Raw genomic sequence first — 18798 nt, 5'->3', positions numbered from 1 at the left:
ACAGAACCGCCATGGGATCTGTCTGCCACAGCTTCCATCAGGGAACGTATCCCCTCTTGGACACGTTTAGCAGAAACAATTACTCACACTTCCAATAAAGAACAATCCACTGCCTCCAAATACAAGCTAATTGCTTTTAGGGACAAAATTAATGTTAGTGGTTCTTTTTTAAGTCTGTGGATGCTACAATCACTCCTGCAGCAGCTCTAGATTTAGTTCACTTTTTGTCACAAAAGGAGTAAAGAAGAATATGGGGGATTTGCTGTGAGATTGATTGATTGTTGTAGGTTGTAATGATGCAGAACTTAGAGCTATTTTTTTGAACATCATGCCTATTGAATCATTTGGATAATTATAATCAGAGAATTATCCATTGCTGCTAGGCCTTCAGTGCTGAGAACATGCAACAGTTGGAAGAGCTATAATGACACCCCAAACCTCCATCCAAAGGTGAGTTCAGGAAAGCCCAGAATAAGACTGAAAAGCCACAGCTGAGCACACTCATGACCCTTCACAGGTTGGAATAGCAACCACAGGATAAGAGAGCCTGTGCAGTCACCCTCAAATGAGGCAGAATACAGCCAGCTTTCCCCAGCTTCTCAGACACCAGTTAATTATGGGGCCAGTGGGGAGGAGTAAGTTTGACTCACAGTGATTATGAGGCTGGGAAGTCCTTGGGTTTGAAAGGATTCACATCACAGCATACGTCAACTTTACAGTGTCACCCGGCTGTCAAGCACAGTTGCTGCTCTGGGCAAAGTAATCACACTTGTCGAGATGTAGAGACACATTGCTATTAGCATGTCTTGGGGTGTACTTGCTGAATTATGTCAACAAAAAGGAGTCTCAGCTTCTTATGAAAGCTAATTATATATATGCCTGAATGAAACCCTGTTAGTAATAGTAAGTGTGCTATTGGGCTTTTCATCCCGGAAGCTCTTTGCAGAATGTTCGCTTATACTTGAACAAAAAGCTTTGTTAAAAATATAACAGGATTGCAAGCTTGTTTCCATGAAATCCGTCTATAATCCGCCACTTCATTCATTATACTTCATATACTTCTGTGCAGAGCTTTTCTCTAGAAAGTATATTAAATTGTGTGTGTCCTGGGCTCCACTTCTTTGGTTTCCTAAAGAGTTGCTAGTACTGGTTAGCTCCTCATCACTGCCAAACCCTCACCTCTCACTAGTGCCCATCCATCTGATCCTACTACCCAGCCATACCTTCATGCCCTTACTTTATTCCACCACAGGAAGAGGCTATTTACCATACACCAGTATTATTAGGAAAACACAACAAAACAACCCAAAAAAGGAATGCAGTGAAGTGCAAGATGTAGTAAAGAGACTGTAAAGCCCATTTGAGCTTCAGTATGTTTTTTCATGGTGCTGAAGCACATACCTATTTCTAAGGATGGAACCTCTACAATGATCTGGCTGATGTTAGTCTGTAAACTGCTAGCTCCTTGAAAATGAGGGTATTCTCCTTTTTTGCCTTTTTACACTTACTTATGTTTTGCAAATTCTAGGGTATGATGTTGAGAATTGGTACGAGGCCCGGTGGAGTGGTGGTGAATGATGAGCATTTATGTGGCACTGGAAAATTAGATGACTCTTCCAATAATTTAACAGATTTCTAATGTTCATTGTGCACTTTTTTCAATTTTGAGAAGTAAATATAATATCACTCCAGGCTCTAAAAAGAATGCCAATCGACCATATCTTTAACCTTTAGAATCTTTAAAAGTACTTAGGGACTTGCCAATTTTTTTTTTTTATTTTGAATCAGCTATGAGATTGAAGTTGGGTTGGACCCCATATGGACTCCAGAAGAGAGGAGCTCTGTTCCAACCTCATTTATCAATCTTATCAAGGCAAGGATTCTTTCTGCTCATCCTGTCTACCTGGGTGGGATAGTTGGAAAGTGGGTGGGGAAAGGAATACCTCCGCGCTGAAGTTTTGAAGAGTAGGTACTCTGGGCTGCAAATGCGAGGGAGAGCAGGTGGTGAATCTCCCATACATGAGCACTCTTTGCCCATATGGAGTGGTCTCACCATAGAAAGTGCAAAAGAAGCAGCGGGAGGGGAATCATGCCAGGGCACATGGAAGGCAGGGTCTCTTGCCCGATGTCCCCTCCATGTGATACTCCACCAGCAGATAAAACAGCAAAAAGAAGGAGGAAGCAGCTGAGGATCAGGCCCTATGGGCTCAATAAGTCATGACATTGGGATTATTTTTTGTCACTTGAGCACATATACCTCATCTCAGAGAGATGCTCAGATGAGCAGAAGAAAGTATTTTGTGTCACAGGTTGGCACCCCTCTCATCTGCCTCCCTCCATCAGCAGTCCTTATCCTCAAAAAACTCGGAATCAGAATTGTGTCCTAAATGGCACGAAAGCAACTCAGAAATGTACTTCAGCAAAGAAGACCTGGCATCATGTTAGACACTTTTTGTCTTCCGAGTTGGAGAGCCAAAATGGTGACAAAAGAGCAGGATAAAATTCTAAGATGCCTTGATCCTGCAATTTTTCTTCAGGGACAAGAGTGTTAACTCGTTATCGGAGAGGCAAAGATTGTTTTTTCTTCCCTACCAGTTTCTTAGCGCTGATTTAGGCTTCACACTGACACCAGCAAAACTGCACTTAAATCACAGCCCTGAGAACCAGCTACGTGTATCCAAAGCTGAGCAGAGTTCAAACCTCAGCCCTGTGCTGATACAGAGTCTTTTCTGTTTTAAATTGCCCACCCACTCACTATTCCCAGCTGCCGAGCCACATAACGTTCAAAGACCACACACAAGGTGCAAGAGCAATAGGGGCCTGTTGAAAATTAAAGTGCAACAGCTTAGTCAAGAGGATAGGCTCCGGCATCACTGCCTAGAAAATGGGGGCAAGGAATGAGGACGGAAGGGCAGATGGAGACCGTGGGAGATCTGTACAGAAAGCGATGGGAATCTACAGCGGAATGTATTTTACAGAAATCCCCTACCTTCAGCTCACAGATCAACAGAGACAGAGAGCTTCCTGTATGAAGACAGGCAAGAAGCAGCTCAGAAAAGGAGGTGGTGCTTTCAAGAAGCTAGAGATGGTACTGGGGATCCCAGGGTTTGTTCTCGGCTTGGCCGTTGGCTTAATAAAAGAACATAGATCTGGTCAAAAAACCTCTCTGTGCTTTATTTCCCCCTCTTGAGCAAGTGTCAAGAAGTATAAGAGCCTCACATGAATGTTGTGCTATCTCCCACAGCCCCCGACAGACAGTAAAACTGTCAGAGAGCTCTGATTTCTTCTCCCCACTTCTGCTGCTGAAGGGACCTTGCTCTGAAAAGCGCTTGTTTGAATGCCATGTAGTAGCGTCGCCTGTTCCTCCTCATCCCATGGGTAAAAGCACGTTACCATCGAAAACTAGGGAGGGTTGTGGTACCGCTCGGTGGTGACACAAAGACAGGAGCAGGTCAGCACTGTCACCCATCATGGCGCAACACCCCCACTTTTAAAAAAGAGTTTTAGGATTGGCAGGGTCCGAGGCAAACTGGTGAAAATCGACCTTACCCTGAACGTATCTGCTCAGACGGCCAACTTTGCAATGATTTTGCACAAAAAGAGACTGTTTACCTCAAAGCATTTTAAAAATATTCTTAAGTTTTGTCCCGTTGCTCCTATACATAACGAATGTGTGTTTATATGTTTATACATCAAGATTTTGTGCTTCGTCGCTAACCGAGGCTAAATACTTGAAGGCTGAGTCAAGCTGTACTCTAAATGTGGTCTATTTTACCCATCGCTAACTGAGATGGCTTCACTGCTGAGACAAGGCAATGTTGTAATGGCACACGGCGCAACCCAGCAGTCGGAACAAGAAACAACGAAGGTGGTTTCTAACAGAAAGCGCTCAGGGTGTTTGAAGAGGCAGACTGCCAGGACTCTACGGGTATCATCCTACTCCCTAGTCCTCATCTGGGACAGCAGCTCAGATGGGAGATGAAAGGACGAAAGACGAAACACAACGCGCCATGAACTTTTTTACCGCAACTCTGATTACTGCTAGCAAAAGAAAGCAAGCCGAGGAGACACTGGAAGGAAAGACTCGCTCACGTACCCCGTACCAAATACTCTGAGACGGTGGTTTGAACCCAGAGCCACGTATCATAGCCAGCATCTGCAATGATCTAAACTAGAACCACAGATACAAAAGTGCTTGCAGCATTTTCAGGCTCTTCCATTTGATCCCAGGTTTGGGCTTCAGAGCGCGTTCGACAGTAAACAGAGCAAAAGATACCAAAACCGGAATTTCAGTAGTTAATGCTATTTCTCTATTAATTTAGCTACCTTCTTTAAAAAATGGCAAATGTACCAAAAAATATAGGTGCACATGCATACTGCTTCCTTCTTCTGACCCCTGTCAGAAACTCGGTGAAGAAAGAAACCTTCCAGCACACAATCGCCTGCAACCAGCTTTTTGAAATATCCCACTGTGATACATATCAACCTTTTGCTTTTGATTGATAGACTTTGCTGGGGAAACACGGCAGAACAGATGTGTGTGCATGGGTGCCATCAAATGAATTTTAACGCTCTTTCTCCCCCCTCCTCCCACCCACAGGCTTATAAAGTTATTCTGGAAGACATGCGAATCCTAAATAATGGGGGAGGGGAGAGTGGGGATTAAGGGACATCTGAAGAAAGTAGTATAAAATTGCACTGAAAGCAAAAATCCTCCCACCATAACCTACCCTTGTCCACCCCTGTGTCAACAAATATGCAACCAATTAATGTAATTGCAGAGTTATTTATGGCGCACAGGAAAGTGTAGTCAGGGACCCTGAGAAACAAGGTTGTAGCGAGAGGAACGCCTGGGTTTCCCCCTCACCCCCTCCTTTGCAGATGTTTAAGTTGACTTGTGGTGTCCATGTGTCTCATAACCAAGAGCCCGTCTACTTTGCAGGTGTTGCTTGCTGCATGGGGGTGGGTAAAGTGGATGAAAGGAGCCCTGGAAAAGAGTTGGGGTCTTCTGATTTCAAACTGTGACCAAAAGATATTGGTTGGGGTTGGATATTCTCCCCCCCTCCCTGCTTTGCAGCCTACAAAAGCCCCATACTTAATCCCTTCAGATGACCCTTCCGACAGCAGCAACAACATTTGAACACAACAGGGGAAAAAAAAAATTCTTACCTCCATGATTTGATTGTTCAGGGTGACAGTTTTGTTACTGTTCAGTGCCCTGCACAAGAGAGGTTTTAATTAGAGCTATTGAGTGGTTTGAATTGGCACAATTAGGGTCAGCATTAATGATTGCTGCATGTGTTCTTTTGAACAGTAAGGGCTTTTTTTTGCCCACGGACAGGAGGGGGTAGCAGCTAATGAACTAGGAGAGTGCAAATTATCTCTGCAAAGCTGGGGCAAGTGTAATACACACTGGGGATGAAGCGGAGAGCAGGAAGAGAGACCAGGACTTATGGGGCTGATCCGGAACACTTCCTAGCAGAGTGCTGAGCACCATCAGTCCCCACTGCTTGCCATTTGCTTCCTCAGGTGCTGAGGCTGTATAGCGCACTCACAAAGAGGAGTTTCTGGCATCACAAGGAAAGGCTTCAGAGAGGCAAAGCATACGCAGCGTTTTCATACTGAAAAACACAAAAGGAGATGGGAAAAAGCCTGCAGTCTGCTGAGAACAGTAGTCTGCTTCGAAAACAAGGATGTGCTCATGCAAATTGTTACTCCCATGAGTAGGCTTGTAGGCTTTACCCACCTCCCGTCCACTTCAGTGGGATACTGGATCAGTTCAAAAAAACACAGCTACATAAGATATATATATATATATATATATATTTGTGTACAAGCACCCCTCCTGTGTGTGTGTGGAAGCGCCTCACAGTACACAGACCTGCCTTAACTGCACTGCAGGTGGATGCCAGAGCCCCATGCGTACAACAGCTCTGCCAAAGGCTGCTCCCACCCCTGCCGAGAAAGCAAGAGTCCTCACAGCACGTGCACCTTGACTGAAAGAGGAGACCTCCTGGGGGCATATCTATGCTCTCCTCAGAACTTGCAGGTCTCCTGAAATGTGCTCACTTCATGGTCTCTTCCTGACCCACATGGTCCGTGAAGGTGTGCAGAAATGCTCCTGGGTGGCAGGAGGAAGACACTGCCATGACACTCCAGCAGAGTCAGGGGCTTACCTTCCGTTTAGCTGCTTGTTGGTGAAAGGGCAAGTAGTGATGGTGACGACAACCATGTGTGTGCAGGGACTGGTGGGCGGCACAGGACCTGCCCCATTCCTGTGAAGAGCCTCCTTTGCCTCTGGGCCATGCAAGGCCTTCCCAAAGCACTAGCATTTTTGCTCCAGGCCTGGAACACAGCTTTCCAAGTGTTCCCCATTTGCTAAAATGAACTTTTGGACAGGCATTATATTTGAACCACAGGCCTCTCTGCACCTTTGAGCTACAGAACCAGTTTGTTCATGTGCCAGCTCCCCAGTGTAGTGGTTCCTTGCTGCCCTCCACCGTGAGCAGCAAAAGACAGCCATTCCCCACTTACATGTGTGACACATCCCTTTTTACTAATGTTGGGGTGACCCTCTAATGGCTGAATCAGCCTAGAAGTCCTTTCTGGCCTCCAAAATACAGATAGGGCATCACTGGTAGGGGTACCTGTGGGCCTGTCTCAGGTCTGGCAGTACCAGCCGAGTAAGATGCTGCCACTGGTTTCTTGGTGTGATCCCTGAACACCTGCGTAAGCCAGCAGGACTGCTGTAAAATGTCATCTCTAATCGTCTGCAGTAGCGATGTCTCCTGAACGTGACACAAAGATGGAGATACATTGTCAGGCACCATGCATCAAAGAAAAAGTTGATTCTTCAGTAAGCTAAGCTAGTTGGTAGAGCAGAAGAGAGTAACAAGTATGTATATACTGATCCTTCTGCATTTTTCAGAAAACATTTTCAGCAAAAATTTCTGCAGCCATCCCAGAATGTGGCCACCAACAACTAACCACCCAAATTTTTGAGGCCAAGCATTAGTACCAGCCAAGGCTGCTCACCCCACCAGTGCCTTTGTTGGCAAAGCACGTAACGCTGTCTGCACAACTGGAGCAGAGAAGCTGAGTGAAATCCTGGGTGTGCAATCTCGGTTGAGAACAAGCCAAATACTTCACCTTTCATATATGCAAAAGAAGACAAAGGTGCCCAGAATATGGAGAGAATAGGACTCTTTGGTGTGGTTAAACAGAGGTTTCTGTGTATTTCTGTTAATAGGTGTTTTCAGATTTTTCAGTGTCTCCCTCTCTCTCTCTAAACATAATCTGCTTCTCAAAAAAATACCATTTGTCTGGCTTTTTTTAAGTAGGTGATATGAATTATATTATTCTTACTTAAGATACACAGTAGCCCAACACATTGGGGAAATAATCACAGACCAAGATCTTGCCATGCAAACGGAGGACAAACAGGTAATTTGTGTTCCAAAAGGTCATATTTTGTGGGCCTAAGCGAGGAAGTTTAAACTGCAACATGAAGATTAACCAGTGACGCCGTTGCAATCCATTTGTAGCGTATGGGTGGATACAAATCCAAGGGGCACTCACAGCTAGGATAGTCTCACTTCGTTCTCAAAGTAGAAAACAGTAGCCTGAACTAGACACCTTCCCCTTCAGGGGTGGGTTACTTACTCATTTGTCACATCTGTGGCTTCATAACAAGTTCTTTACCTTACTACAATTTTTTGTGATGCTAATGCCCAAGATCCATGAGAGACAGTCTTGTAAAAGACCTTTCCCCAGGTGTGCCAGCTTTCAGGACACAAAGAGCCTAGGAGTGTCTGGCAGAGGTCTGCTGCTGCCTGTGCCTGTGGGAGCTGGAGTTAGGCAGGTGGATGGTGGACAGCAGGAGAGGTGAGAGCAGAGCTGCAGCGGCTGCTGAACCACCGCAGACACCTGGGGCAGGGCTTTACCCCCGGCGGGGGTCCATCCCCTGGCAGCAGCGTGGCCCTCTTGGGAGCAAGGAGCACAGCTGCAGGTGGCTTCAACTCGCCTGGCATCCCTGAGTGGAGAAGACATCCCCCTGCCCTTGGTTGGCCAGGAGGAACCGGTTCCACCAGGGCTCATCAGAGATGGAAAATTGGAGTGCCAGGGCATTGGGCAGAGACAGAGGGAGCATCTCATGAGTGCTTTCCCCTTTGCCATTGGCTGCTTTTGCCTCCTCTCCCCCAAGTCCCTCTCATAAGGACTTCAACTGTTCCCACGGCCAGCGTTTTGGTTTGGGCAGACATCCAGCATTGCTTAGCAGATCCAAAATGACACCTCACACATTCTTGAAGGTGTGAGAGAAACAACCAAGCTGAATCATTTCACCACCCTCGGTGTACTAGAGGTGATACCATAGGCTTGCCAAGGAACATGCAAGGACATCCACAAACATTTCACGACCACCTTCTTTGAGTCTGCTTTGTTATTAAACAGCCATGGGTTTTGGCATTAGCTGGAAAGCTGAACACACAACTGCTCAGAGGCAACCTCTGCCTTGACTTTCTTATCACATATCCTCAACAGGGCAAGACTTTTCAGTAACAACTTAGTAACGTTGTCAAATAAATATATTCATAATCTTATCCATCATTTACGAGCAAATAATAATGCTGCAGCTTGGAGGATGGGGATAGGGATAGCACTGCAGGTATCAGGCTGTCAGCTGGGCCCTGGCCTGAGGTTGAGCTACCTGGAAAAGGTGTGGAAGCTAATGGACATGAGAGTGGATGTGAAGTGTGGAAAGCTGGATGTGACAGGGAATATTGTGAGAAGCTGGCAAAACTACAGACGGTGCTGTGAGGGCTGGATGGATCCCTCATGTGGTTAAGGGGAATGTGTGTGAGCAACAGCCAAACCACACAGATAGCTGGAGTGGAGCACTGGGGACTTTCTGAGAAATAGGACCTCACCAGGCCAGTGTGCCTGGTAACCATACCCATAATAGCACATAAGGCTAAGAAAACCTGGCTAGCAGTATCAGAAATAACAAATTCAGGTATGGAGATGGCAAAACTAGGACTAATGAGGAAAACGTAGTTAGGTGTAGGTTGTTTCTCTTGATTGAGGAAGAGAAAGGAAGATGCACAAGTGGCAAAGAGGGGTCGAGAAACATAGAAATTGATAATAAGATACGCACTTCACGTGGCTGAGGGTGCCTGGGGGCGTTTGTCAAGAAGTCCTATGCTTGATCACTGCAGCTGGAGCCAGACAATAAACCAAACCCTGCGTTTCTGGTCATGCCAGCAGGCCTGCTTCCACCCCAGGCAGAGGACAGGGGTTGGCAGTGTAGAGAAGGTGCCTTCACATGCTAGCAAGTAAACACCTGGGTGGACAGATTGAGACATCCCAGCATCACCACGTTGGCGCCTGTTCCAGGTCAGGTGGCATTAGCAACTGCCCACCACTGTGTAACAGATAGGATTTAAGGATTTTCTGGTTTTCAGTTCAGTAATACAGATAAACTTCTGAGACTAAACGAAGTGCCTTCTCTATCTTCAAACTCATGGTCTACCCCAAGAAAAGGGTCTTCCAGAAAAACAGTTTGCACTGAGAAATCAGTATTGCCTCTCCTCTGCCTTAATGCAGGCATTGGTTAGGATATACGAAATATGCAACAAGCCTGTCTGAAGTGATACTTAGCAGCTCTGCAAGCACTTCCAGCAGAAGCTATAAATGCATACTTCAAAAACATATCAGGAAAAGCAAATTACTCAGAATTTACTTAATCTGTGCTTTGGCTGAAGATTAGATACAGTCTTATTTTACCAGAATTAGTCAATGCATCTCCAACTTAAAAGAAATATATTTTGACTTTAAGCTCCACAACATTTCATTCACTGTCCCTCAGATCGCCTATAAACCAACAAAGACTTTGCTTTTCATAATTCCTCCGTCTTGGTTTTTGCCACACCACTACATTTCTGTGCTGCAGCCAGACCAGCACAACTTGTGAGCAGACCGGCTAAGCTATGGTGATGAGTGACCCCCTGGAGACTACTCTGTGAGATATCGCTCCTTGGCCTGAATATCGAGTGGTAAACTTCCCCTCACGGCCTTTCCTCCATGTTCCCAGGTCTCCTTCTCCTGGCAGGTCCAGACTTTGTCCTAGCTTGGACCTTGTGTAGGGAAACCAGTAGCCCTCAGCACCCAAAGCTCTTCTTTCCTGGGGCGGACTGCTCCCTCTCACTCCAGAGCTCCTGTTTCCCTGCCCTCTGCTGTAACCTCTTCTGAAGGCAGCTTTTGCTTCAGCCTCGCTTCAAGGAAAAGAAGTTACTCAGATTCTGTATCTAAGAGCACTTTGGAAAACTCCAGTGTTGCCAAGACACTGTCAGGGGGCTGAAAGAAGCCAAATATTTTGCTGAATGCCCTCTTGCAGCACAGAAACACGTGCAAAGCCTGACTCAGTATATCTTCAAATTCATCGGATATGATAACCAATATCCACCACAGAAGTGCAGAAGTGTTTGTTGAGAAAGCAAGAGAAAGCTGGGGACCTTTAGCACGGCTGTCAGAGGGAACCACCATGAAGAATTCTCCACAATTTGAACTACTTATGAAATTGCCTTTTTATTTAATTGTAAGTAACATCCCTTTTGGCCACCCCAGGGTTTTTTTTTCCCCACTGTTATGGAGATTTTTGAATATTGTTGCCTTGGTTTGGAGGAAGGGTGGGTTTCTCCTTTTGTCATATCAAGCTCCCTTCTCACATGAAAGAGAAAAGTCAGGCAGACAAGTTCATTTTCAGTCACGTCTCCTTCCAGAGCACAGCTCTTCCCCTGGTTAACCAGTGGCACAGATCTGAAGACATGGCTTAGGAGGCACGTGGGTGAAGGCTCAGTCAACAATCTGATAGGCTTGAAAAGGGCACCTGATGTTAGGGAAAAGCAGTGCAACATGAACTGCACAATAATTTAGGAATACCATTGGGAATTCTGATGTAAACCATTCAGATTTTTGTAAGTAAATCCATCACTCAATACACACCCAGAAAGAGCTTGTACGCAAGGGTTTCTGCAGCTTGAGAGGGCAGCAGAACTTCCCACCTGCACCACAACTTGATCAGCACTTATGCAAAAGTCAAAGTGCCCAACAGCCCAGCCCCTTCCCCACCACCTTGCCAGGCTCTGATCCCATGCTAGGTCCCACAGACAGCAGTGGAGCTGGCTGGAGAAGAGGTACATCCATGTACGACTTCTAAACTTCCCAGAGTCCCTCCTTGCAGAGATTTCTCAGCAAGCCAGAGAACATCTGCGCTTACTGGAGACCCTACAAGAACAGGTAAGTTGTCACCACAGGAGCATATTTCATATGCAATATCAGTTTAGAGTGGTATGAGGATTCCATAAAAATTTGAGCTAGAGATATGGTCTTAAGTTTAACACAACTGATTGGGGAGCCACATCCTCACTTTCTTCAGCTGTCCCATTTTCACTGCCTGCAAATTATTGACCTTTCATTAGCCCCATCTCCTCCACTCTTAAACTAAAGCGACTCAACATAGCCTTCCTTGTTTCTATGGCAGCTAGTGGCTCTAGAGCAAGATCTTAGCGAAAAAATACAGGAGGTCATGAAAAATCACCATTTTAGCTCAGTCCTCAGCTGGCAAACATCAGCAGAGCTGAGACCTGTGGCATGGCATCAGGTCCTCCAGCTAGGACCAAGGTCCAGGGACGAACCATCACAGTCCTGCTATCCAGACAGCTCCAAACCAGAGTGCCTTAGGGCTTCAGCACTGTCATGATGGGTGGCCTCAAGGAAAGCTTCCCATGGGGGTTATGGCAGGGGCATGGATAGGTGGTAGAACCGTAAATATAGTGCAAGCGAAGATCCAGTGATCCAACCATAAGTACAAATGAAGAACATTTGTTGGGCCCTCTAGCTGATGAACTATTACAGCCTGAGACACCAGTCTTTGTATTAGTTAAGGTCCAGTTAGCTCATACTGCAGGATAGACAGAGCCTGCCTGGAGATGGTCCTTCATTACCTGCAGTAGTCTCTAGGTCAGGTGTCTGGGGAGCTGATCTCCTCCTTGGCTCTGGCAACCCTCTTCCTTCCAGTGGGTAAATCACCAGCTGTCCAACTGGTGAGATTTCTAGCACATTACTCTTCCTCAATGAAAAGCAAAATTGGAAAGATGAGGAAATGCCTCTCAAAATAACAACTCCATGCAAATGATGAGGAAAACAAAAACGAACAAGCAAAAAAAAAATCAAAAAAGGGCTTTAAAAGCATGAACAGCAGTTGGTCAAACACAGGCACCGCTGCATGGAACTCAGGACTGTGAGAAACAGCCCTATTGCAGCAAATGCAACACCCTTTCCTGAAAACTGCAGAAAGCCAGTATCTTGGAATTTGTCTGGGGCAACAAGACTAATTCACTCTTCTGAAAAACATCACATTCACCCTGGCGAGAACAGCCGTTACAGAATTAACTTATCTCTGATGGTTTTTAAAAGAACCACTAGGCACAGTTCATAGGAAGAAAGCCCTTTCAGCATCAGCTTTCCCAAGGGCAGCTGTGCTCTGAGGGGGCGGATAGCTTGGTGGGGGGAGGCAGGAGCAGTTGGCGGGGGACAGACCAGGGGAAGAAATAATAGTAGCACTGATCATCGTTTTTGGAAACAGCAGTCAGTTTAGCAGGTTGCAATGCAACAACTGTCATTCATCCTTGCTGAGGGTGTGTTGGATAAGTGAGGTGCTGCACCTTCTGGAGTCCCAGAGAGAATCAAGAACCCAGCTTTTGGGAAGCTTTTTAGTCAGGGAGGGTCACACCTCAAGAGCTGCAGGATTGGACTCCCCCAGATGTACACTGGATAAAGTCTGTGCCATTATTTCTTGCTTCTTATGAAGCTAGATATCACTGGGCTTAACAGCAAACAAATTTTGCTCTTCTGGCGGCAATTTAGCTGAGTACACAAGCGTTGCCAGGTGACATTAGTACTTATGGAGTACCTTTCCCACATAGCCATTGCTGTGATTTACCAGAAGAATCACCTACAATTGCCACAGTCAGAACCAAAGGCAGAACTTCCACTGCCTGAGCGCAGTAACTCCCCGTGTGACCTCAGCCCCACAACACCCCTTGAAGGCAGTGATAGCCACCACCAGACTTTTCTCAAAAAGGATGCTAAACAGGTCTGTCACGTATGTGTAGGTTACTGAGCAAAAGCAGCAGCTAATTTCCCAACGGTGATTAACTAAGTTCAACTCTGAATTTGAGGTGATATTTCTACTGGATATACCGGCCTTCATCGTTTCTGTGCTGATATTTCATGCCCCCTCCTCACCACCTACTTCATCCCTCCAAGCTTGAAACAGCTGAGCAAGAGGCTGGTCGACCCTGCCTCCCGCACAGCTGTCTGCGCAGCCAAACTAGTACCGGCAGCAATACCCTTTTTCTTCACCAAACCAGCAAGAATCCAGCCTCACCTTCACACCCACAGGTGTGTTTGTAGTTAGAATAACTTTTATATTACATGAGCCTTCAGACTGCACTGGTCTAAGGAGTGCAAAACTGGGAATCTCAGCAGGCATCTGCACAGCATCCCTGCCATGCTGTCCATGCCACAAGACAGGCAGGGAAAGGGATCCCAGCAAGGGAGAAAGAGCCTAACAGAGTCCAGCAGAGACACCGGTATTCACAGTAGTCCTCATGAAGTTCTGTCCTTCCCCTCACATCATTCTTCCAAGCAGGGAAATAAAGATCAGTAACCTAGTCTGCTCTCTGCACTTAAATCCTTCGTCTGGATGCAGAGATCCAGGCTGGTACAGGGAACATAATTTAGGAGCATCTAGCCTCATGCTTGGTAAATTGGGCCCATTATACAACCCCTGTCTGTATGTATCACCTTACATATAGATTACATATTGAGGAAGGGGGACTTTCGCACACTGAATAACATCCATATGTTACCCAGGAGATATTTCCTGTTCTCGGTGCTGCTGTGTCATTAATTTTCCTGCTTGTTTTGACTGTTTATCTCTTGAGATGAAGTGTCTAGAACCGTGAAAGCCAACGCCAAGAAGAAGTCAGTAATATAAACATCATCAATATTTATGATGGACAGCCAGAGAAAAATATTCCACGATGCAAAGCCTTGTTTTCCACATAGCTCAGTTAGGGCTAGGATGCCTCGGAGTTCTATTCTGCTTTGGCTCCCTTCCATTTTCATCCAAGCAGCGAGGGCACCTCAGAGCAATGAGGATTTTCTGGCCTTTTAACAATCCCCTTGTCCGCCAGACTTCCTCCTTTCATAGCCCCCATGCGCTCCCTCCCCTCTCCCCCAGGGCTAGTTAATATGTGCCAAATCCTGACACCCTGAATGGTTTCCCAACGCCGACACTAATCACATTTTCGGGAGCAGGTCAGCAGTGAAGGAGCTGAAATTCGTGTGAAAAAGTCCCCGGGATGGCCCCGGTGCCTCACACCTGCATGCCCTATTCATCTGCACTGTTTACACATTGTCATCCACAATTAATTCTTTCCAGGGACGCTCCACTGCCTGCCCTCCCGTTGCACAGGGACCCCATTCTGAGCTGTTGTGTCTGTTAAATTGAGCATGGGGTGCTGCGATTAAATTAAGTTTTGTGGCTCTCTCTCTCCCTCCCTCCCCTTCTCTTTTCTCTCCATTAATAACGATGCCTGATGGAATATTGCTGGCACTGGAGTAAAGAGGTAATTACAGGCACTAAAAGTAGGGGAAGAAAAGTTTCTATGTGGAAATGTGAATGGGGACATCCTTTCTGGCAAGCCAACGTTGCCCTCAGCGCGAGGTGGGAACCGCAGCCCCGTGTGATGTCTGGGGTAAGAGGAGGGCACGGAGCTGCGCACGAAGGTCTCCCATAGACACAGCAAACCGGCAACATTCGGATCTGCGAGAGTCTGTACCCGCTGGCCTCAATATGGGTTTCCTTCAGCAAGTGGCAGTCCCACCTTCTGCTACAGCCGTGTTTGTGCATATACGTGGCATACACCAGCCAGCCTGCTCTTCTCCCAACATACCATACCCAAACGCTCCAGGAGAAATGCCCTGGGCTAACAGGCTAGCAAGTCACCTCCCCACGCTGACACGCTCCTGCACGGTGGAGTAAAATATGGAATAAGAACTGCCCACTGGACATGAGGAGGAAAGCGAGAGAAGAGGACAGGAATTTGACCAGCTTTTGCAAAACCCCCATGAGGCAGCAGCATTTTCGCAAAGTGTTTTTGCTCATGCGTGAAGTGGACAACTGGTTTTTATTACTGGGATGTCTGCGAAGTCAAAGGGATGTTTTTGCTGAGAACAGAAACGAGCAGCTCTCCCAGCAAGCGGAGTCGGGTGGATCTGCAGAGGTCCCTTCCAACCCCTATCATTCTGTGATTTGGCTTTATGCCTTCATTCGGCCGCTCACAGGACTCACTACCACAATCGGGCTGCAGCCCTCCAGCACAGCACACCGAGTGTCCCCACAGCAAGAAGGGCAGAGCTCAGACCCTCCCAGCCGGCAGCCTGGACGAGAGCTACAGCCAAGCTAAAGAGCAGCCTCTATTTGCTGTTTGCTCATGTCAGACCAAAAGAAAAAAAAAAAATTCTTTTGCTAAGAGCACAGTCTTTTAAGGCTTGGAAAATAGCAGCCTCTGATTTTTATCCTATGCAAGAAAATCACCCCTGCAAGAGAAAAATCTTAATGTCGGCAATTAAAAAAGCAGCCTCCTCATAAATACTGCTGTAAAATATTGTTGCATGCACATACGAAATGTGCTGGAAAGCACATGCTACATCCCCCTCTAGTGCTGAACTACTGCAGAATAACAACCCAATACCGCTACTGCTTTCTTCAGCTGGAGCCTAGACTTTTCTGCAGCAGCAATCCATGATTAAGCCCCATAAACAAACCAGGAAGGTGGCTGCCACATGCAAAGGCATCTTTACAAGATGACTGCTCTACAGCAGATGGATTCACAGGGACTGAAAAGCCTGAAAGTCCTTAAAATGAACAAGGCTTTAATACCTCCTAAACACCAATGTGAATCCAGGGCAAAACCATTTTGTTTTGCAAGTCTCCTTATTCATTCTGTGCTCCCACTTAAAAATGAGGGAGCTGTGCACATGACACACCTGATCAACACCCATCCCGTGGCATCACAGGTCTTAACACCCATCACAGTGGTATCGCTGTGCTTCCTACAGAGCAGTAACCAGGGAAAGCAGCCTCTCCAAGAGCACCAGCTATAGTTATTACCCTCCCAATCATCCTCCATCACAGCAGCCATGATTCTGCAGGCCTTACTCAGGGAAGGAGCCTGCCTGAGTCAGACAGGGAGCACCAGCTGCCTGTATCCCATTGCATCAGCTCATCTCACCGCCTGCACCTACAAGGACAGTCAGGCTTGACACCGAGGCCATTCCAGCCCTATGGGTCTCCAAGGTGCGTGAGACCTCACACCAAAGCCGTTCAGACTGCAAATCCCATTTCTCAAGCGTGCAGGGCAGCGTGTTGCATGTCCCAGACTCTCTTCTACTTGATGAAGCAGAGCTCTCCAGGTGGCCAGTCTGCATTTACCTTGCATCCCACTTTGGGATAGCCTCGGCTTGTTAGGAAGAGAGGGAGGAAGCCGGAGAGAGGCCAGGTACCAGGGAAAGGGCACAACAAGTGCTGGCTGATTTCATGCACTCACAGTTTACAGTGCCTGAAGGAGGTCCTGGGGGCTAGAGGAAGCAGAGGTGGGCCAGCTCCAGCAGGTCATCTGGATCAGGCTGGCAGAGATGTGGATTCACAACCAGCATGGGCAGCAGATGTGGGTCTGGCTGACATCCTCACCTGGCTGTGGGAGCAAGGCAGCAGGCACAGAACCTTGCTCCTGCTTCCGTACTTCCTCACCCAGCTGACACAGCCTGGTTGCACAGTCCTTCCAACCTGGTACTACAGGCACAGGGTGCACAAATTTTAGCAACAGCCTCCACGGCCTCCTGACAAAAAGACTATCCCTCAGCGGGAGAGGAGCAGCTGAGCCAGAAGCTTCCCTGTACCAGCCAGCCACACCATACCATACCACCATGCTACAAGCACTCTCCCAGACCTCCTCACTTTATCCAGCCTCAAGGAGAATCAAGCCTGACCATCCTTTCCAGGTGGGTAAAATCTGCCAAAGAACAGCTGAAGATAGGTCTTTACAATGGAGGTGTTTGAGCAACCTCAATGGCAGGTGTTGGGAGCAGCCCCACCTACAAAAGCTTGAAGCGAAGGCTCATATTTAAATTATTTTCCTGAAGCAGAACTACCAGTACTTTTGGTAATATAATTATCACAAAACCTGCAAGATGCCTGCTGCTCTTTCCTCCCACTGAAACCAACGAGAGTGGAGGATGTTCAGCAAATTATACCCCTTGCCCAGTTAATAAACAATTTACAGAAGGATGCACGGTTTTGAAGTGCTCTATAAACATATATTAATCAATCGTTAAATAATTGAGATAATTCTCTGTTCTTTTTCTCTGGCACTCCCAAGTTGATAGACGTTCCTATGGCAACGGAGGAGCAGGACTGATGGCAGGGGGAATGCAGGGCTCGGGGAGGCGATGCTAGCGCCGGGACCTTTGCTCTCCAGCCCTCCAAAAGTCACGCAGGGCAAGCGGAAGGGGGCTGCGAGAGGTGACATGCAGGAAGGAGGCTTTCAATTTTAATGGAGATTCTTACGATGACAGTCTATGCAAATAGGTACATGAAAGAGGAGAGGAAACAGACTGGGGGAAGGGGGAGAGAAATTAACCCTGGTTCAGATTTCAAAGCAAAGCCAGGAATAATTTTTGGAGCTAAGAATAGTTGCAATGCACCTTGTTCTCCTTGGGCTCAAGCCCTGCATAATCCTTAGGCTGGGGGTCTGAAATGAGAGCAGAGGGGGAGGGAGGCCAGCCTGCACAGTCCAGGAAACCCGGCTGCCCAGGCTGCAGCTCCATCACCTTTATGGTTCCTTTGTGTCACCAAAAGCGACTATTTAACAAAGGACCTGGCCCTCTGCTTTCTACCCAGCCCTCTGCTTTCGAAGGGCCCTTGCAGTTGTTTTGCAAATGAGATTGGTTGATTGGTGAGCAAAATCAGAGATCTTTTGAAGCTGTTGCCCAGGAAAGGGGGAGGGAGAAGGGTTCAATTATCCCCCACAGTAAGTAGTAGGAGCTGCCTGATCCTATTGAGAGAGGTTGAGAATGAACCAAAGCAACTTTTGGATTGGCTTTTAGGTAAAATTCTTCAGAGATCCCAGAAAGGCCCTACAGCCGCTTCTATAAAAAGAGCAGGGTCTGCTGATGTCCTAAGAGAAACTCCTGTTCCTTTTACAGCCCCCTTGGGGACAGTCGGGCCAGAGGCTGCCTTGGCTTCAGCCAGCCCCCAGCAGGCGAGCAGGAGCCTTTAGCTTGTTGGAGAATCTGCTCCGCTGACACTACAGGACAGCTTCACCGCTAAGTCCAGGGGACCACTCTGCACCCCTCGGGGAGCTCATTGGCGTAGATCATGTCAACACCTGCGCAGGCACTCACTGGGAGATCTCCGCCTTTTCTGATCAGAAGACAGCTTCTGCAACACAAAAAGTCCCTGTGGGAAGAGAGGGATGCTGCTGACAAGAAATTACGTTTTGTTGGAGGTGAACCGGAGCGGAGCGCTTTGCTTCAACCAGCCCCAAATTTTTCATTTCAGTGGAGTTCAGCATCAAAACGAACTTTCCCGAAAAGGCCTCTCTTCTTTCCTGTGCGTGGGGCTTGCGGCTGAGCTGCATTTACTGAGAACAACGTGGACCTTGCCCAAGC

This window comes from Chroicocephalus ridibundus, chromosome 4 (genome assembly GCF_963924245.1).
Source record: "Chroicocephalus ridibundus chromosome 4, bChrRid1.1, whole genome shotgun sequence".
NCBI classification, from domain to species: Eukaryota; Metazoa; Chordata; class Aves; order Charadriiformes; family Laridae; genus Chroicocephalus; species Chroicocephalus ridibundus.
Note: the sequence above shows the minus strand (reverse complement) of the source record.